The sequence below is a fragment of the Amblyomma mixtum genome, chromosome 4 (genome assembly GCF_055824585.1).
Source record: "Amblyomma mixtum isolate Tamu chromosome 4, ASM5582458v1, whole genome shotgun sequence".
In the NCBI taxonomy this organism is placed as follows: domain Eukaryota; kingdom Metazoa; phylum Arthropoda; class Arachnida; order Ixodida; family Ixodidae; genus Amblyomma; species Amblyomma mixtum.
The window spans coordinates 98,435,064-98,457,129 of NC_143015.1; the positions used below are offsets into that span (position 1 = coordinate 98,435,064).

The following is a 22,066-nucleotide window of genomic DNA, read 5'->3' on the forward strand; positions in this document are numbered from 1 at the left end:
CGAAAAAAAATTGACCGACAGTTTAGCATTGCTGAGCACGAAATATTATGCGAAAGCACTGCATTTTGCAGGTCAACGCCCCCGCCACGTACCTGAAAGCGCGATTGAGGTGTCCACCGACCCAGGCCGCCAGTTATGCACCTGGCTTTATGCAGTACGCGATACAGGTGTTCCAACTGATGCAGTAGGCAGCGACATCAACCAGACTGCACAAAGAGAATCGTACTTGAGCCTGATCACTGCACTGCAAGGAAGTTGCAAGTAATAACACAAATGTTGAAGCAGCGCATGGGCCAGTTACAAGCCAGTTACAAGTCGAGTCAACTCAGACTGCCAAGTTCTTCTCACTGCAACTTTAAGGATTGGGAAAGAATGCAGTTTTTGCAATAGCTTTTTAATTCCTGCTGCATTAAATGCTCTGGTTTCGAACAGTCAATAAAAATATTTTTATCAATGATGGGAACTACTTGCCCTAGTTAGTAACATAGATTTAGTACCCGGTGTAGAAAATTGGCAATGTGCAAGAGTTAATTAAACAACACATAAGAAAGGTAGACGAGGGGCGAAGTAATGAAAGGTGGCGGCACTAGTAATCGATATGCTAACGGTAGGCAGCTGCAGAGGAACAAAACAATACGTTCGACTCAGATGCAGAGCCGTAGAGAGGAGATTCGTCTATAATTCGAGATTTCTGGCGATTAGCGAAGTACCCCGCGTAGTGCCTCTAATTGCACATTGCTCCCGATGACCACACAGAGTGTGTGGGGTGTTCGGATTCGCGGCTAACTCTGAAGGCAAGATAGAGCCCAGGGGGGGGGGGGGAGAGGTTGGTGTCACCTCCCGCCGTGGGCCTCGAATCCGATTGGCGTTTATTGTCTTGCAAGGACATTGCATCGAGTGTCGGAAATCAAGGATACCATGAGTCGCGGGTCCAAAAAACTCGCCTAATTCCCTGCCCGTATTCCGAACCTTCATAGTGCAGAACCCGTGCAGGCCAACAAACAATCGACCCCTCAGGTGACAGCACTGCGGGTGACGACAAAGTTAAGATTGCCTGCCAAAAAGATCATCAATCCTCAGTTGCAGCATGGCTGTTGAGAGCAACGAACAATGTATCGAAGAGCAGCTGCCTTGAAGACCGTCTCCTTATACGACAACGGAGGCTTGAGTGCAAGTATTTCCTTAAAAGTTAACCACATCTGAGATCATCTTTCGTTTATCCAGTTCACGATCCAGCGGTTCATGCAGCAGTCTTGCAAACACGTTCAACACATCACAGGCCTTGGACTCGCTTTCGGTGTGTTCCTTAGCTATAATGGTTGCTTATTGAGTGTGTAAATCCAGCCTTTAAGCAAGCGCCAATCCTGTGCTTACCACGAAATAATATTATTATCAAGTATGGAAAGTTCCTTGTGACAAATATATGAAATTTAGCTATGTACGGTCAGAAAATGGAGCATTAATACCTCTACACATGCTTAAGAGCTCTTCGTTTGCAAAGTACAAGTGCTTGCTTTTACGTACACAGATGCCAATGATTATGCGGTGTTCGACAGCAGTTGGAATAGTTGGAAGCACTAAAGAAAAGAAAGTTTGTGTAAACTGATAAAGCTTGTCTGGCATGCACTGGAGCAATGCCTTTCACTAAAGCTTTAACCATATCACGAACGTCAGCCTTCCACGGAGGATACATTTGCTATTCCAGAGGAGCCGGTCGGCGGGTCAGTATCGGTTAACCAGCAGCTACATGTCAAGCAACACGGTTTTTCCGACTGTGTCTTGTTGATCTAATTGGTAGGATAGAGGAAATGACTGCCTACTGCAGATGATATACAGCTGACGTATGTATAGGTGTGATGGCAAACATTTTTTTCTACAAAACACACCTTACGAGAAGCTCACCTTTTAAAAATTATCGTGAACGATATGGCAGCAAGGTAGGTCTGGTCCTGGCACTTGCTGGAAGTCCTTGCATCTGGTTGCCGCGGAGTCGGAATCCGTCTCCTGCACAGTTGTGTGATACAAGTAATTTTTTTCTTCAGAGAAAAGCTCAAAGGTAGTCGCGAAACACGGTCGAAAGGAATCACGTTTGACAAAGGTAAGACGGTGTATGGTATTTAACATCTCGAAGTGAATCAGGCTATGTGGGACGCCGAACTGAAGGGCTCAAAGGTAAGAAGAGGGCACACTCAGTCAATGTTGATATAGACGAAACGGTGGCAGAGCGGGGGTGTTGTTTAAGATACAAGGCCGAAAGCTGAATGTCAGCAGTGATTCTATGCACGGGGACCAGTGTTCGGGATAGTAAAAGGCTTGGAAAGGTGGGGGTGTGAACGAATTATAGGCGCATATATCTAACGAAGCATTAGGAACGGCTAGAACACTACCACGAATGCAGACGATGAGGAGAGTGCAATATGCCTGAATGCTCTTAGTTCCGTGAGAACGCTCCGAACTTGAATGCGGGTTTAACATCCTAAGGCGACTAAGGCTATGAGGGACGCCGTAGTGAGGGGCTCCAGAAATTTCGACGCAGACCAACAAAGTTCTTATGCCCAAAGAGGCCAAGGAATAGGAAGAACCCATTTCTTTTCGCGTAAATATGACGCATACTTTGGCAATATATTCCACTCTTCAATGTATAAGCCGATCGTAAAATTTCGCTTCAACGCAGACTTTTCCTTAAGAAATGATGATGATGGTAGGTTTTAATGGAGCTAGGCACTGTGAAGTCGGCTTAAGACTAGTCAAGTGAGTGGAAACCTGTCCCATGACGTGTAACTCAAGAAGAAATGTATGGGGCATTGTCATTGTTGCAGAAAAACTCAGCAGTCAAGCATATGACGATCTCCGAGGATCAGTAGCTTGACGAGGTCGCTTCAGGTATATCCTAGAAGCAAATGGTACTGCCCTTTATGCACAAAAACGGTATCTATGGAGTATGATCACCCCAAGTAAAGGAGTGTCAAAGTAAAGCAATGTTCTGAGTAGCGTCGGAATGCACTCCAAGAGACAGTTGCGTCCGTTCCTGGGTGAAGCTTGCTTTTCAAGGGTGTTCAAAACTTCTCAGGCCTTATGCGTCTTAAGTTACACATCTGTTGCTATTATTTACTGTGCCGAGGAGAGCTGTTGATAATTGAGACGGACGCACAACTTGCTCACATGCTTCATGGCTCGAGCCGGAAGCATGGAAGTTCACTTTTGCGCCGAGCAAGCGTGATGGGAACAAGACTTGTTTCCAAGGTCGAAAGAAAGTTGGTGCCACATTTTTTTAAATCCTTAGTTCCCGAAAAAGCTCAATGTTGTCGGGTTTTGTTACTGGCAGTCTGTTTAACAACCTTTTTTGTGTTATGCCCCGAGCATGCACCAAAAGGTCGTGGGGCAAAAGTAAAGAACAGTCGTTGAATTGGAGTGAAGCCTGGAGGACAGCGCAGGGCCGGGGATTTTACTGCAGACCAGAGAACTTCTAGTGCTATATCAGCATCATGAAAAACGTGAAGTATGATGGTCTATGAGAGCGTCAGAATGCCGGATGAGTGTCACGTTCACTGATATAAGTTGTGGGTTGGAATTGTTGCTTCGAATACGATGAACGCCGCAAACTACTGCCGTTGTACCCTGCGTCTCTCAGACGCAGACATGTCCACTTGTTTTAAGGGGCACAAGAAAAAAGTTTTGAATCCGAACAAACAATGCGATTTGTTTCATGGGTGCTCAGAGATAATTCTAGCAAGCGGTTGGGTGGAACATAACTGAACATGTTTTCAAATGCTTCCACCCGTATGGAGTGACGTTGAGGTTCACTTGCCCCAGTCATTGTGACGTCACTGAACTTAGTGGTTGTTCACAGAACTAACGCGCTTGCCAGTCAACAAATTATTCAGTGCACTGAGTGCTTCAGGTTCGTATCTCCTGTAGCTCGTGCATATTTTCGCTTTTAAAGCACTACAACGCAAACCCCTTTTCACAGGAGGTTACACATTGTCTAAATATTGTCTAAGTCTATTTTGAGACCATTTACTAGCGCGCGCTGCTTTGCTGCCTGCATAGCAGTGTTGATATTCGTCGTCTTAAGTGCGAAAAGCTGGTGAATCATAACCCAGTGTTCACACTCTCCAGGTGATTCTACGGGAATCTTTTCATTCAGCCATTAGCGGTTGGGCCTATTTCAAAGTGAACACTATTGTGGACTTTCCAATCATAACGGTGAAGAATGCATCTGTGAACAGCGAGTGTTATGAAGCAAATCAAGCATACAGAGCATGGAAACATCACTGGCAGCACCTCAGGAAACATTCCGGGTAGCAAAAAGCAAGAAAAGTGAACTTGAAAGGCGGGACGATGCCGCAGGACCTGACATAAGTACATCGCACCTCTGGCTAAAGTCGGACAATTTGGAAATAATTGGCTTGCGGTAGTTACCCGACATGAGAGAAGAGAAAATCTGAAGCGGCCTAGAATGAACCCACTTGACAGCGACGGCTGTAATTCCTCTATTACTAAGCCGTTTTGCAAATATTTTAAAGCTACGTGTTTCCCAAATCAGTCCGCATCTCATTGCAGCTTAACAAATTTTCGACCAGAGGACAGTTAGAGACTTAGGACAGAGGATAGATGAGAACAATGGGTGATGTCTCAAAGACGAGAGGGGCATACGGCGCTTCAGCGTGCAAAAACGAGTTTCGGGTGTCCTACTCACAGCAGCCACTCGGCAAGGACTTCAGCTTACCGATTCACTCGACAGGTCTCTCGTATACACGCTCAGTGCTGTAGGCCCGCTCGTAGGAAGAGGACTGGTCCCAGCTCTTCTTAGGCAGCCATGTGCCATCACCCAGGGCTGCTTATTCGCGCAAATACAGAGCCTGCACGTGAAACACGCCGTGCATTAGGAAACACTGTAAACCACTCATCTGCCAACCCTCTATCTAAGATAACCTCGTGAAAAGTGTATCAGCATTGTAGTTTAAACCAAGAGGCATGTGTACATCCAGTTTAAGGATCCCTCCCCTCCACATCCTCTTCCCCATTCAGTGAGTTCCGAAAACAGAAGTCCTGAGATAAGTTCTCGAGTAAATAGCGGATATCAAACGACCGTATCGACTCACAACGCTCTTCTATAAAGACTGTTGCCCGATCATAAAGATGAATTCACTAATAGAAGAGAGACCGGGTGTGAAACGGTGACTAGCATGCTAGACGTCAGGCAGGAAGATGTTATTCATTGAGGGTACCGGCAAGAACTTGCGTATTATATTACAGGTAGAAACAAGAGAGCGACACTATGTCTTGCAATCCTGCGCTGTCCTGAGACCTGTAGACGTGGGGAACTGTGTTCCAACACGCTTTCAGTCGTTGAGCAGCGGCGGCCGGTAGCCACGCGTGACCTGTACACGCGGCGCACTGCGTTCCTTCAGTTGGAGGCGCTGCGCTTTTGCTTACGCAACCTACCAGGCTTAACCAAAGCTAAGCCCCCGCCAATTTTTTTTGCAGTTCAAGGCACATATCTACCGGAAATAATCCTTACGAGCCAGGTTACCTGCCTTTTAGTTATGATCCTAACCTAATCGGCGCTGAGACAGTACGCACCTATTCGACTACAAACAGTAGGAGTCAGAATGGCTGACAAAGAAATTGAAGATGGAAAACGGGGCTGTGCTGACATAACAGCTCTTAATTATCTAAGTTGCTGTTCCTTTCATTATTTGGTGTCGCGGTTGGCAGCTTCACACCATTGCCCCATTCGAATTCTGCTAATCCCTGATTACGATAATGCCTGATCTCACGTCATCATCATCATACGCCCAACTGCATCCACCGCAGGATAAACGTTTCTCTCATATCCATCCAGTTAATCCTGCCCTTTGCTAGCTGGGGCCAGCCGGTCCCCGCTACCTGCAAACTTCTCAATCTCATCCGCCAGCCAGACTCTCTGCCTGCGTTCTTTAGTCGTGCAAAACAAAACAAATGAGTACAAAAACAAAAATAATCGCAGACAAATAAGGTGATTTCGGCCCTCGTCCGTCCTAAGCGGTAAAAAAGATGTTTAGGAGGCAAAGCAGTGGACTAACCATGCAAAATATGTTCTACCAGCCTATGGAACACCAAACGCGTAAATGAAGTGCGGCTCAAATCGGTTTAAAAAGGATCTGCCCCAAATTGCGTTAAGCCATGAAAACCATTATCACTATCAGCAGCCTCACTACACCCACTTCCGGACAAAAGCCTCTTCCATGTGTCTGATTCTTGTCCTCCATGAAAGCAATTCTATGCGAAATTAAAAGATCGTTAGCATTATAGCGCCAAGAACGAAGGGGAATACGATTGGTCGTACAAAAGCATTATTGAAATTATACACATCTGCATTCTCTTGCGTGTGTGCAGCGGTTTCTGAGGCCACGTGGGTATTGAGCGCGGCCGATCTGTCATAAATAGCAGTCCACGCTCTGGCCACCATGGCGCGGTCACTGTGGGCGGCTTGCAAAGCTGTCGCACAGAGTTGAAGACAGTTTACGCTATTATTAGGAGTGTGCCTAAAGAACCGGATTTTACTTTTCCTGCTTATATCTTTGTACTGACCGCATAGATGTTCGAGCCTGTGTATTGTCTCGGCAACACTACTAGTGTTTTCAAGTCTGCGAAATGCATCTGGATTTCAACAAACGGGCCAATGTCGAGAAATCATTCGTCATATTACAACAGAGTTACTCGATCATTGCTAAGGTGGGCACCTCAGATGAAGATGCTTCGCGTGCACAAAAACAGCCAGGTGATGGACATTCTACCAAAGATTCGCTTTGCTGGGAAACACGAGAATGCAGCCGCGTAGTTACCCATCAAGTTAAGTTCTCGGCGCAGCACGAATTGTCCTCTCCCTTTGCACCACATTGAAAGAAGGGCCGTTCCTGCAAAAGAGACACATTTCTATGTTAAATCAAAGAATAGCGCTGCTATATTCAACAGTTATCTTGACAGAGCTATGGCTTTCCATACTGATAATACCCAACGGTAATTGGTACATTTGTATTCTTAGAAAGGCACAAGGAAACAACAGGAGTTGAAACCAGCAGGAGCGCACGCAATGGTATGCGTGTACCAAACAGCGCCAGGTCCTCACGACTTAACGACGATTTAAAGAATCAAGAATATATCCTCCGGGAGCCTGTAGGCGGAACCATCACCACGTGATCCTTGGCGGCACATTATCGGGTGCACCTAATCTTGCGCGTACATTTGTGTACACCATCGCGTTTACCGCGACCTAACAAAGCCCAGAGCGCTATAGCCCTAAAAATTACACACTGGAATGAGCTTGTGGGCAAAGCAGCAAGATAGAATAATTTAATATTGTTACGTAGCCGTTGGGGCTCGTAACCGAAAGGCTTTAATGGGGGGTGACGTGGACGGCACCGGAGAACAAGCCAAGAGCACCCAGAGGAGGCCGGAACCGATCTTCTTCTTTAACCCGGCGGTGCACGCGACTTGCGAAGGGCAGCCGCCTAGTGGCTGCTTGTGGAAACGTGGCATTACCCCCCTCCCTAAAAAAAACATCGACCCGATGCATGCGCAAGAAAAGAAGGTAAGAAAAGCAGTTTACAAGAACATGGCAGAAAATAAGCAGTTCGTAAGCAAGGATGGTGAGAAAATGAACGGTCACAAGAAGCATGCGGTTATGGCGTGGCGGTAGGCTGCTAGCGGCGCTTGCGCGAAAAGTACGGCTTCATTCGCACGACGTGGACGACTTCGGGCTTCTGCTGGCGGCGATGAGAAGTAGAAGAGCCGTCTGGAAGAAGTTCGTATGTGACGTCACTGAGCTGACGGACCACTCTGTAGGGGCCGAAGTACTGCTTTAGCAGTTTGTCGGAAAGCCCTCGGCGTCGAATCGGAGTCCACACCCACACCATGTCGTCCGGTTCGAAGGTCACTACTCGGTGGCGGTGATTGTAACGCCGAGGGTCTCGGCCTTGCTGGTTCCGGATGCGCAGTCGCGCAAGCTGCCGTGCTTCTTCGGCGCGCTGAGTAATTTCCTCGGTACCAACTTCGGGGTCATGGCCGTCATGGGGCAACATGGCCTCTAGCATGGTGGACACCTCGCGGCCATACAACAGAGAGAAGGGCGTCATGCGAGTGGTCTCTTGTTGCGCCGTATTGTACGCGAATGTGACGTACGGTAGGATGTCATCCCAAGACCGATGTTCAACGTCCACGTACATAGACAGCATGTCGGCGAGAGTTTTGTTGAGACGTTCGGTCAGGCCATTCGTCTGTGGATGGTAGGCGGTGGATTTACGGTGGGTAGTGCCACTCAGCTGCATGACGGATTCCAGCAGCTTGGCCGTGAAAGCTGTGCCCCGGACCGTTATTACAACTGACGGGGCGTCGTGCCTGAGGACGATGCGCTCGACGAAAAATTTCGCTGCTTCGGCTGCCGTGCCTCGTTCGAGGGCCTTTGTTTCAGCATAGCGCGTGAGGTAATCGGTAGCGACTATTATCCACCGGTTGCCCGAGGAGCAAGTTGGAAAAGGGCCCAACAAGTCCATGCCAACCTGCTCGAATGGAAGTCTGGGCACTTGGACAGGCTGCAGTAAACCAGCTGGCCTTACAGACGGTATTTGCCGTCGCTGGCAATCGTGGCACGTTCGTACATAGTGGCGCACTGCCGCCGCAAGTTTGGGCCAGTAAAAACTCTTTTGAATGCGAGCCAAAGTTCGAGCATAGCCGAGATGACCGGCGGTGGGCTCATCATGACATGCCTGCAAGACTTCGTCGCGGAGAGTGTCTGGCACGACGAGGAGATAATCCCTTCCCGTGGGAGAAAAGTTGATCTTGTAGAGCACGTCGTTTAGGAGACAAAACGAGGAGTGCGTTCTGGCGAAGGGACGGGGTACTTCCGTAGTACGCGCTTTCAGGAAGTCGATGAGTGGAGCGAGTCCCGGGTCCTCACGTTGGCGCTGCGAAACAGTGACTGCGTCGACAGTTGCGATAAGAGGGAAGTCGGGCTCTTCGTCTTCGTTCGCCGACTGGATGGGCGAACGGGACAAGCAGTCGGCGTCGTTGTGCTGGCGTCCGGACTTATACACGATGGTCATGTGGAACTCTTGTAGACGTAAACTCCAACGTGCAAGGCGTCCGGAGGGATCGCGCAAGTTCGTCAACCAGCAAAGAGAATGATGGTCGCTCACGACCTGGAAGCGGCGGCCATAAAGATACGGGCGAAATTTCATCACTGCCCAGACAACAGCGAGGCACTCTTTCTCGGTGGTGGAATAATTGCTTTCAGCACGAGACAAAGTCCGGCAAGCGTACGCGATGAGTCGCTCAGCGCCATCCTGCCACTGTACGAGCACAGCGCCGAGGCCTACGTTGCTTGCATCCGTGTGAACCAGGGTCTCGGCATGGGCATCGAAGTGGGCAAGCACAGGGGTTGTTTGCAAGCGGTGCCGTAATTCATCGAATGCCTTTTGCTGTTCGTCTGTCCAGGCGAAGGTGACCTCACCTCGGGTGAGACGCGTCAACGGGGCAGCAATTCGTGAAAAGTTTGCAATGAATCGGCGGTAATAGGCGCAGAGTCCCAAAAAACATCGGACTGTCTTCTTGTCGGATGGGGTAGGGAAGTTGGCGACGGCTGCAGTTTTGGCGGGAAAGGGCTGAACACCTCGACGGCTGACGTCATGGCCCAGGAACAGGAGCTCTTCATAACCGAAGTGGCACTTTTCAGGTTTTTACGTGAGGCCGGCAGATCTCATAGCCCGTAGCACGGTGGAAAGGCGTTGGAGGTGTTCCTCGAACGTTGGGGAAAACACAATAACGTCGTCCAGATATACTAAACAAGTTTGCCATTTAAGGCCGGATAAAACTGCGTCCATCATTCGCTGGAATGTCGCTGGAGCGGAGCACAATCCAAACGGTAGGACCTTGAACTCGTAAAGTCCATCCGGCGTGACAAACGCAGTCTTCTCACGGTCCCGTTCGTCTACTTCGATCTGCCAATAACCGCTTTTGAGATCAAGCGAGGAGAAGTGGCGCGCATGGCGCAGCCGGTCCAAGGAGTCATCAATGCGTGGTAGCGGGTAGACGTCTTTTTTTGTGACCTGGCTGAGTTCGTGGTAGTCAACACAGAATCTCAGACTGCCGTCTTTCTTCTTAACCAAGACGACAGGTGAAGCCCAGGGACTCCTCGATGGCTGTATGACACCGTCATTCAGCATTTCGTCTACCTGCTGAGCGATGACTTCGCGTTCCCGCGGTGACACTCGGTATGGGTTCTGTGGGACTGGTCGGATACGTTCGTCGGTTATTATGCGGTGCTTGGTGAGGGGCGTCTGCTTGACCGCGGAGGCAGACGAGAAACAGTCTTGAAACTGACAGAGCAGCCCGACAAGTCGATCCTTCTCGGTAGGTGATAGAGCGGGGTTCACATCGAGGGCGAATTGGGCCGTTCGGCTGGCAGATGTCCCGGTCTGGAGTGCGATGCAATCTGAAGTTTCGGCGATATCTTCCAAGTAGGCGACCGTGGTCCCTTTAGCGATGCGTTGTCGCTCATTGCCGAAGTTGGTAAGGAGTACATGCGCGAAGCCGATGGTCGGATGGACGATACCGCGGGCAACACAGACGCCGTGATGGAGGAGAAGCTCAGTGTTCTGTTCGGCCACCCCTGCAGCACTGGACTGGTCATCGCACCTGACGGTAACGAGAGTACATGAGCGTGGCGGCACGGTTACATCCGCGTAAAGGATGCGCAAAGGTGCGTGGCGTCGTTCGGCGTCTGCTGAAGTCGGTGCAGGCGCCGCGTTGTAACTTAGTTACAAATAATGGCACGTACAAATTCTACATCTTACGGTTGAAAATAACACAGGAAAACACAACACAAAGCCTGAATGAACTGCACTCCGTGTCGTTATATCATTGCACTCACGTCGTTCTCTTTGTAAAAGTAGCAGTTTATTCAAAAACGTTGAGAGGTTCCTGGCCTTCCGGGGTGGTGGTAGGAGGCTCGGTCTATTCTATTCACCATGAAGATGAGTAGTTAGAGGGGTTGGAGAAAATTATTCAGTCTAATGCTGCTGCCATCTTGTCACCAACTCAATAAAACAACTTTCCACGTGTTCATGACCATACTACCTCATACGACAAATCTGACTCAAAAGGCGGCTCTACTCTGATCCGTCAAATTACACGTGGCTAAAAATCAATTCTTCCAACCAGACCGTCCGTCCAACGAATTACTTCACTTTCTTGTTATCCATGCTATGGCGCTATGGACAAGCTTTCACATCCTCAAGATGGCTTTTGCAAGAAGTCACTCAAGGAATTTAGTGGGCGGATACTGCGGGAAAGGTGGCCGACGGACTATCCCTCGGTTTATGGTTTACACGGATTTAACCTTCCCAAGCGACTCAGGCTATGAGAGACGCCGTAGTGAAGGGCTTCAGAAAGGTCGACCAATTGGGGTGATTTAACGTGCACTGATATCGCGAAGTATAAGGACCTCTATAAATGGACTGTCCCTAAACATACACAAAATCGGCAAGAGAATGCATTCAAAATTCGTTTGGATGGCCCCAGAGAATCGCGCTGAAGCAAAACGATGCATTCAGCAGTGATCTTTGCATGTATGAGAGGTACAGTATGGCTACGAGCATTGTTGACAGAACTTTGCTATTCAAACCACACCGGAGTGGTCTAAGCGAAGAAACCCAAATAGGGCTGTTTTCCCGTGTATGCGCTAAACAACGATATCAGTATTATCTGGAGTTCTGGTTCATACTCGATAGTTGGTGCCTGTACTATATTAGCTTCCAAATACTAAATTGGACTCAGCTCTCTATATAACTGACCATATCTGATAAGCTCCTGGCGCTATGTTCGCTCTTTTACGCTAACCTGTGAAGCGCGCCAATGTAAGTTGTAGTGTCCTGAGCTCTCCAGTCGAAAAGGATTAATAAATCAGTGCTATGTGAGTAGTATGTGAAATAATTATTAGCACGCAGTCTTTCTTGCCTAGAACTGCTTTAGCTCTAGCGCAGACTGGAATGGGATTTCAGAAAGCCTAAAAAGTGACATGGTTTGGTTTTTGGTTTAGGGGGGCTTAACATCCCAAAGGGACTCAGGTCATGCGGGACGCCGTATTCAAAGGCTCCGTAAATTTCGACCACTTCTGATTCTTTAACTTGCACTGACATCGGGGCTCCCAGCATTTCGCCTCCATCGAAATGCGTTTGCTGCGGCCTCCCTCGAACCCGTCTGTAACAGTTTTCTATAGGTAGAAAGGTAAGGGTAATATAAGTTAATTAATATTGAATATTGGTTAACCGGCCGTCTTAGCGGTATTCTAATTCACTGCTCCGCTGACAATGCTATGCAGAAAAAAAAGTGTTCTTTCACACTATATGCTTCGCACACAAGAGCAAATCAGACTTCAAGGCTATAAGTTTGTGGTTATCGAGCCGGAGGTTTAACATGGAGGCCTGTATGTGATGATGCATAACAAGGCCTCTAGAAGAAAACTGACTTTGAATCTCTGTAGTTTGATAGGTAATTGGGGATTAAGACCTCACCGTAAACTCGGCCAAAAGCAAGGTGACAGTTCCTGAGCCCCACTGCATTCCAGATAACACTCTGCTGTTACTCAACAATCACTCACCTGTCCTCTACAACGAAGAAAAATTGGTTGACAGTTTAGCATTGCTGAGCATGAAATATTATGCGAACGTGCTCCATTTTGCAGGTGAACACATCCCGCCACGTACCTGAAAACGTGATTGAGGTGTCCATTAAACTCGGCAGCCAGTTATGCTCCTGGGTTTACGCCGTACGCGACGCAGGTGTTCCACCCGACGCAGTGTCTACGACATCGGCCGGACTGCGCAAAGAGAATCTAACGTGAGCCTCCATCACTGCACTGCAAGGAAGTTGCAAGTAATAACACAAACGTTGAAGCAGCACATGGGCCAGTTAGAAGCACTGCTTGCGGAGTCGACTCAACTCAGACTGCTAGGGTCTTCTCGATACATTCTGTAAGGACTGGGAAGGAATGGACTCCTTGCAATAGCTTTTGAATTCCTGCTGCACTAAAAGCTCTGATATCAAACAGTTAATAACAAATGTTTCTATTATTGATGGGAACCACTTGCACTAGTTAGTAACATGGATTGAGGAGGGGGGGCGAAGGGTTGGTGCCACCCCCCGCTGTGGACCTCGAACCCGATTGGAGTTTATTGACATGCAAGCACATCGCATCGTGTGTCAGCAATCAAGGATACCATGAGTCGGGGTTCCCTGCCCATATTCCGAACCTTCAAAGTGCAGAGCAGGTGCAGGCCAAAAAACAATCAACCCCTCAGGTGAGAGTACTGCGGGTGAGGACAAAGTAAAGCTTACGTGCCTAAAAAGATTTTCGATCCTGAATTGGAGCATGGTGGTTGAGAAGAAGGAACCGTGTATTGAAGAGCAGCTGCCTTGAAGACCGTCACCTTATATGACAAGGATGGCTTGTGTGTAATTATGTTCTTAAAAGTTAACCACATGTGCGATCATCTTTCGTTTATCCTGTTCACAACTCAGTGGTTCATTGAGCAGTCTTGCAAAGATTTTCCACACATCAGAGGCCTTGGAGTCGCTTGCTGCGTGCTCCTTAGCTATAATGGTTGCTTATTGAGTGTGCAACTGGAGCTTTCAAAGAAGCATCAATCCTCCACTTACCACGGAATAATATCCTTGAGTATGGAAATTTGTGTATGACAAATATATGGAATTTAGCTGCCTACGGTGAGAAAATTTAGCATAAATACCTCTGCATGTGCTTAAGGGCTCTTCGTTTGCAAAGGACAAGTGCTTGTACACAGATATCAATTATTATGAAGTGTTCATAGTAGTTGGAATAGTTGGAAGGAAAGAAAGTTTGTCTAAACTGTTAAAGCCTTGTCTGGCATGCACTGGAGCAATGCCTTTCACTAAAGCTTTCAACATATCACGAAGTTCAGCCTTCCACGGAGAATACATTTGCCATTCCAGAGGTGCCGGTCGGTGGGTCAGTATCCGTTAACCAGCAGTTACATGTGAAGCAACACGTTTTTTTCGACTGTGTCCTGTTGATTTAATTAGTAGGATGGAGGAAATGACTGCCTACTGCAGATGATGATATGCGGCTGACGTGTGTAGAGGTGTGATGGCAAACTTTTTTTCTCTACAAAACACGATACGAGAAGCTCACCTTTTAAAATTTATCGTGAACGATGTGGCAGCAAAGTAGGCCTGATTTTGGCACTTGCTGGGTCATCGCATCTGGTTGCCGCGGAGTCGGATTCCGTCTCCTGCAGAGTTGTGTGATAAATGTAATTTTTTTCTTCAGAGGAAAAGGGTCAAAGGTAGTCGCCAAACACGGCCGAACGGAATCACGGTTGACAAAGGTAAGACGGTGTATGGGATTTAACATCGCAAAGTGAATCAGGCTATGTGGGACACCGTAGTGAATGGCTCAAAGGTAAGAAGAGGGCACACTCAGTCAATGCTGATACAGACGAAACGGTGGCAGAGCGGGGGTGTTGTTTAAGATACAAGGCGGAAAGCTGAATGTCAGCAGTGATTGTATGCACAGCGACCAGTGTTCGGGATAGTAAAAGGCTTGGAAAGGTGGCGGCGGGAACGGATTATAGGCGCAGATATATCAAAGCATTAGGAACCGCTTGAACACTGCCACGAATGCAGACGATGACAAGAGGGCAAAACGCCGGAATGCTCTTACTTCTGTGAGAACGCTCCGAACTTGAATGCGTGTTTAACATCCTAAGGCGACTAAGGCTATGAGGGACGCTGCAGTGAGGGCTCCAGAAATTTTGACGCAGACCAACAAAGTTCTTATGCCCATAGAGGCCAAGGAGTAGGAAGAACCCATTTCTTTTCGCGCAAATATGACGCATACTTTGGTAATATATTCCACTTTCCAATGTATAAGCCGATCGTAAAATTTCACTTCAACGCAGATTTTTGCTTAAAAAATGATGATGATGATGGAAGGTTTCAATGGTGCAAGGCACAACTTGCTCACATGCTTAATGGCTCGAGCCGGAAGCATGTAAGTTCACTTCTGCGCCGAGCAAGCGTGAAGCGAAGACTTGTTTCCAAGCTCGAAAGAAAGTTGGTACCACATTTTTTTAAATCCTTAGTTCCTGAAAAAGCTCAATGCTGTGGGGCTTTGTTACTGGCACTCTATGTAATAACACTTTTTGTGTTATGCCCCGAGCATGCACCGAAAGGTCGTGGGGCAAAAGTTAAGAACAGTCGTTGAATTGATCAGAAGGCTGGAGGACAGCGCAGGGCCGGGGGTTTTACTGCAGACCAGAGAACTTCCAGTGCCATATCAGCACCATGAAAAAATAGCTAAGTATGATGGTATATGAGGGCGCCACAATGCCGCATGCGTGTCACGTTCACTGATATAGGTTGTGGGTTGGAATTGTTGCTCCGAATACGATGAACGCCGCAAACCACTGCCGTTGTACCCTTTGAGAGACGCAGACATGTCCACTTGTTTTAAGGGGCACAAGAAAGAAGTTTGGAATCCGAACAAACAATGCGATTTGTTTCATGGGTGCTCAGAGATAATTCTAGCAAGCGCTTGGGTGGAACATAACTGAACATGTTTTCAAATGCTTCCACCCGTACGGAGTGACGAGGTTCACTTGTCCCAGTCATTGCGACGTCACTGAACTTAGTGGTTGTTCACAGAAATAACGCGCTTGCCAGTCAACAATTTATTCAGTGCACCGAGTGCTGCCAGGTTCGTATCGCCTGTAGCTCGTGCATATTTTCGCTTTTAAAGCACTACAACGCAAACCCCCTTTCACAGGCGGTTGGACATTGTCTAAACATTGTCTAACTCTATTTTGAGACCATTTACTAGCGCGCGCTGCTCTGCTGCCTGCATAGCAGTGTTGATATTCATCGTCTTAAGTGCGAAAAGCTGGTGAATCATAACCCAGTGTTCACACTCTCCAGGTGATTCTCCGGGAATCTTTCCATTCAGCTATTGACGGTGGGGCCTATTTCAAAGTGAACAATTTTGTGGACTTTCCAATCATAAGGGTGGACAATGCATCTGTGAACAGCGAGTGTTACGAAGCAAATCAAGCATACAGAGCATGGAAACATCACTGGCAGTGCCTCAGGAAACATTCCGGGTAGCAAAAAGCAAGAAAAGTGTACTTGAAAGGCGGTATGATGACGCATGATCTGACGAAAGTACATGGCACCTCTGGCTAAAATCGGAAAATTTGCGAATATGTCGCTTGCGGTAGTTACCCGACATGACAGAAAAGAAAATCTGAAGGGGTCCAGAATGAACCCACTTGACAGCGACGGCTGTAATTCCTCTATTACTAAGCCTTTTTGGAAACTTTTTGAAGCTACGTGCTCTCTAGATGAGTCCGCATCTCAGGGCAGCTTAACACATTTTCGACCAGAGGACAGTTAGAGACTTAGGATAGAGGATAGACGAGAACATTGGGCGATGTCTCAAAGACAAGAGGGGCATACGGCGCTTCAGCGTGGAAAAACGTGTTTCGGGTGTCCTCCTCACAGCAGCCATTCGGCAACGACGTCAGCTTACTGTCTGACTCTCCAAGTCCCTCGTATGCACGCTGAGTGCTGTAGGGCCGCTCGTAGCAAGAGGACTGGTCCCAGCTCTTCTTAAGCAGCCATGTGCCATCACCCAGGGCTGCTTATTCGCGCAAATACAGAGCCTGCACGAGAAACACGCCTTGCATTAGGGAAGACTCTAAACCACTAATCTGCCAGCCCTCTCTCTAACAGACCCTCGTGAAAATTGTATCAGCATTGTAGTTTAAAGCAAGAGGCATGTGTACATCCAGTTTAAGGATCCTTCCCTCCCCATCCTCTTCCCAATTCAGTGAGTTCAGAAAACAGAAGTCCTGAGATAAGTTCTCGAGTAATTAGCTGATATCAAACGACCATATCGACTCACAACAATCTCCTATGAAGAATGTTGCCCGAACATAAAGATCAATTCACTGATAGAAGAGAGACCGGGTGTGAAACGGTGACTAGCATGCTAGACGTCAGGCAGGAACACGTAATTCATTGAGGGTACCGGAAAAAAATTGTGTATTGGACTACAGGTAGAAAGAACAGAGCGACACTATGTCTTGCAATCCTGTCCTGCAAAGATTAAAAGTAGGACAGAGGTTCCAAGGCTGCTCGTTCTCTTGCCTCGGCGATGAAATCTTCCAAAATATATGCGTGCAGCTCACCGTGTGCGACTTCCACCCTTTCGCTCTGTTATCGCCGTTGTCAGGTTACTTTGGTAAGCACGGTGCACAGGTATCCCGGAAGGTGAGACTATGGCCCCAATAGCGCCGAACTGGCACATTCGTCGGAAGAATCAGCAAAAAATGAAATGCGAACAAGAAAACTGAAGAGAACTGAACAAAAACACTGAACAAGAGAACTGAACAAGAGCACTAGAGAGGACATCCCCTGGCCGGCGCGAACCGCCACCACCGAGAATATAAAAGCGAGCCCGGAGGTCGAAAGGAGAGAGACGAAGCGTTCTAGTTCTCCTTTGTTTGAGCAGAGAACCCGCATTGCTAAGGTGGGCACCTCAGGAGAACACGCTTCGCATGCACACAAACAGCCATACATGAACATTCTTTGCTGGGAAAAGCCGCAGTAATCTACACGAAACATTCGAGACATAGACATTCGAGCCGGTGTATTGTCATGGCAACACTATCAGTGTTGGCAACTCAGATAGGCACGCCGCCTCGGTGGCTCAGTGGCTGTGGTGTTCGGCTGCTGGCCCGAAAGCCGCGGGTTCGATCCCGGCCGCGGTGGTTGAATTTCTTTGGAGGAGAAATTCGAGGCCCGTGTACTGTGCGATGTCAGTGAACGTTAAAGAACCCCAGTTGGGCGAAATTTCCGGAGCCCTCCACTACGGCGTCTTTCATAGCCTTAGTCGCTTTGGGACGTTAAAGCCCATAAACCAACCAACCAATCAGATAGGCACCTCAGATGAACATACTTCGCGCGCACAAAAACAGTCAGGTCATGAACGTTCTACCAAATATTCGCTTTGCTGGGAAACACGATAATGCAGCCGCATAGTTACCCATGAAATTAAAAGCACGGCGCAGCACGAACTGTCCTCTTCCTTTGTACCACATTGAAAGAAGGGCCGTTCCTGCAAAAGAGACATATTTCCATTTTAAATTTGAGAATAGCGCTGTTATATTCAACAGTTAGCTTGACACAGATATGGCTTTCCGTATTGGTAATACCTAACGGTATTGGTGCGTTTGCATTGTTACGAAGGCACAAGAAAACAACACGAGTTGAAACCAGCAGGTGCGCACGCAATGGTAGGCATGTACCAAACAGCGCCTGGTCCGCACGACTGTTTCTGTCTAAAGAATCAAGAATATTTGCCCCGGGAATCTGCAGGCGCCACCATCACCACGTGATCACAGGCGGCACATTATAGGGTGCGCCTAATCTTGCGCGTACATGTGTGTACAGCGTCGCGTTTACCTCGAGCTAACAAATTCCAGAGCATTATAGCTCTAAAAATTACACACTGGAATGAGCACGCAGGCAAAGCGGCGACATGGAATAATTTAATTTTGCCTTACTCTTCAGCTGTCACGATGTCTAATTTAACTAGCGCACATGGGAAACGACAAGCATTGCGATGCAGATATTACACACTTATGTATTCGCGATACCATGGAGCGAACATATGTTTTGAGTAGAAGCGGAAATGGAAGATGTCAGTTTACCTCCCATTGAAGAATCCATACTTTCCTCACAACCTTCGATGACTCGAAAGGTTTTCGTGCTACCTTTCTCACTTCAGGGCACTCCTAACGAGAACACGGAAGCCGCGGGAAACGAAATGACTAACACTTGTCGAATGGTGACTCTAGGCCCATCGGTGCAGCGGTCAAGCGACGCGCAACTGCCATGCGATGGCAGGTGCTGCCACAGGGGGTCTTGAGCGACCCAGGCTGCCCTTCCTGAGGAGCCTGTCGTGACCAATGATTAGCCGGGTCCAACAAATTTGAACAAAAATTTTTAATATTAGAGAATTTTCAAGTACTATTATGGAAATATTGGAGGTAATGGCCCTTGCTTCAGATGCGTAGCAACAATGTTTTCTGTATTGCTCAAGACTGCCATAGAAAACCAACGGAGAACGCTATTGACGATAGCAAAGTATTAAGAGGCTGCAGTCTCTTGAGGAGCTGCCGCAGTGGACATTTTTTTCCACACTGACTGCAGCTATTCACCCTTCAGAGGCTTTTGCCGGACATTTTTAATGCGGTACATTGTTGCTGATGGTATCATATGCAATAAAGTAGGACATTTATAGCTTCATATTTAAAATGATCCTAAGAGCACAGCCACGCATTTTGACACAAATACATTGACTTAATCGTCGTCTGATACGGCAGCGAGGAATCCTAGGGGACACCTACGTGCACTTCTCTGGTGGAAAATTTCCTTACCTGCGACAGCTGTCTCTACTCGCCCTCAGTGTCACTTATGTGAAGGCGGGTCTGGCTGTCGGCGACCTTCTTTGCACCCACGTCATGAATGCGCTTCCGAGTATATGCACTGCCGCGGTTCTTCATCAAGACTCATGGTCGCGTTGCAGGCGGTTTTTTCAGCTCCACTTCTGTAAAATAAACATATAACTTTATGGACAGAAAAAGGGTCATCAGGATATTGCAGTAAAAAATCAAGGGATAGAACTCATCGTAGCATCTCTATGGCGTCGTGAACAACACCTGGTCAGCCTTTCAAATATACTATTCAGGTTGGGCTCTTTAAGTTTGTAACTCAGTTACAAATTATGGCCTTTACAAGTTCTACATTTTATGGTTGAAACAACAGAGGAGAACACAACACAAAGCCTGATTGAACTGCACTCCGAGTCGTTATATCATTGCACTCACGTTGCTCTGTTTGTAAAGGTAGAAGTTTATTCTAAAAAGTTGAGAGAATCCTGGCCTTCCGGGGTAGTGGTAGGAGGCTCGGTCTATTCTATTCACCATGAAAGTGAGTAGTTATAGGGGTTGGAGACAATTATTCAGTATAATGCCGCTGCCATCTCTTCACCAACTCAACAAACAACTTTTCACGTGTTCACGGCCATACTATCTCATACGGAAAATCCGACTGAAGAGGCGGCTCTACTCTGATCCGGCAAATTACAAGTGACCAAAAACCAATTCTTGCTAACACACTGTCCCTGAAACGAATTATTCCCCTCTTTTCCGACCCAAGTTATGTAGAAGCTTTCACATCCTGGAGACGGCTTTTGCTAGCAGTCATTCAAGGAATTGTGTTGGCGGATACTACGAGAAAGGTGGCCGACAGACTATCTCTAGGTTTATGGATTACAGGAGTTCAATGTACGAAAGTGACTTAGGCTATGAGGGATATCGTAGCGAACGACTTTGGAAATTTCGAGCAATTAGGCTTCTTTAATGTGCACTGACATCACACAGTAAACGGACCTCTAGAAATGGACTGTAGCTAAACATGCACAGAATGGGTGAGAGAATGCATTCAGAATGCATTTGAATGGTCGCACAATTGCGGTGAAGCAAAACGACACACCCAGTTGTGATCTTTGCATGTATGAGAGGTAGAGCGTGGCTACGAGCATTGTTGACAGAACGTTGCTATCCGAAGCACACTGGGGTGATTTAAGGAAAGAAGCCCAAATAGGGCTGTTTTCACGTGTATGCGCTAAACAAGCGATATCAAAATTAACTGGAGCCCTGGTTCATACTCGATAATTCGTGCTTGTACTAGATAAGATTGCAATTACTAAATAGTACTCAGCTCTCTATGTAACTAACCGTTTCTTTAAGCTCTTCGTGCTGTGTTCGCTCTTCTTTCCTGACCCGTAAAGCGCATTAAGGTAAGTTGTCCTGTCCTGAGCTCTCCAATCGGAAAGGAATTATAATTATCGGAAAGGAAATAATTATTTGTTAATTTAGTTAATTGCTTAATTACACAATTTGCCTAATTAAACTTTCTAGTCAGGCCAGATTAATAAATAAAACTGAGTGGGAAATTGGTCGAGCTCGGGAATCGAACCCCGGTCTCTGAAGTGCGAGGCGAGCATGCTTACCACTCCGCCATACAAACTCGATGGTTTGGAATGAAAAAGACACGTCTAGTGAACACGTGTCTTCATTCACTCCCATTTTCCTCCCTTCCCGTTACGGCGAGGTTTAGGTGTCCACCAAAATATTCGAGACAGATACATTTCCTTTCCTCAAAAACCAATTTACCGACGAGCAAGGCCTAGAACCGAACGGGCGATGGCGTTCTATGGACTCCCTGTCAGCGCTGCAAGACGCTGTCGCGTTCCACTCTTGGAGGCGAAGCTTAACATCTTAACAACACATCAGTGACACAAGCAGCAACACCGTGCTTAAGGCTTTCGCATCAGCGCACTTTAGGTCAACAAAGCGTTTCCCTGAATTTTTTTCTGAATACACACGTTACCAGAAGCTCACCTTTTGAAGAGTTATCCTGCAGAATGTGGCAGCAAGGTAGATCTGGTCCTGCCACTTGCTGCAAGTCCTTGCATTTGTTTGCCGCGGAGTCAGAATCTGTCTCCTGCACAGTTGTGCAATAAAAGTGATTTTTTTCTTCAGAAAGAAAGGCTCAAAGGTAGTCGACAAACGCAGCTGAAGAGAATCAGAGTTGACAAAGGTAAGACAGTTTATTTTAACGTCCCAAAGCGACTCAGTCAATGTGGGACGCCTTAGTGAAGGGCTCAAAGGTAAGAAGAGGGCGGACTCAGTCAATGATGGTAGAGACGAAATGGGGGCGGGCGGGGGATGTTGTTTATGATACAAGGCGGAAAGGTGAATGTCAGCACTGATTCTATGCACAGGGACCGTGGCTTGGGATAGTAAAAGACTTGGAAAGGTGGCGGTGGGAACGGATTATAGGCGCAGACATATAACAAAGCATTAGGAACCGCTTGAACACTGCCATTAATGGAGACGATGAGGAGTGTGCAAAATGCCCG

General features: G+C 47.4%; 1 long non-coding RNA gene across 1 annotated transcript; it reads right to left on the reverse strand.

The window, feature by feature from the left end:
• Nucleotides 1-114: 114 nt before the first annotated feature.
• On the reverse strand, nt 115-19,680 carry LOC149347562 (uncharacterized). Its single transcript, XR_016292144.1, has 8 exons — nt 19,518-19,680; nt 18,122-18,193; nt 14,210-14,309; nt 12,747-12,859; nt 6,831-6,902; nt 4,730-4,862; nt 1,903-2,004; nt 115-206 (listed from the first exon to the last, which is right to left on the reverse strand). It is a non-coding gene; the product is annotated as an uncharacterized LOC149347562 (long non-coding RNA).
• Between the last annotated feature and the right edge of the window lie 2,386 nt (nt 19,681-22,066).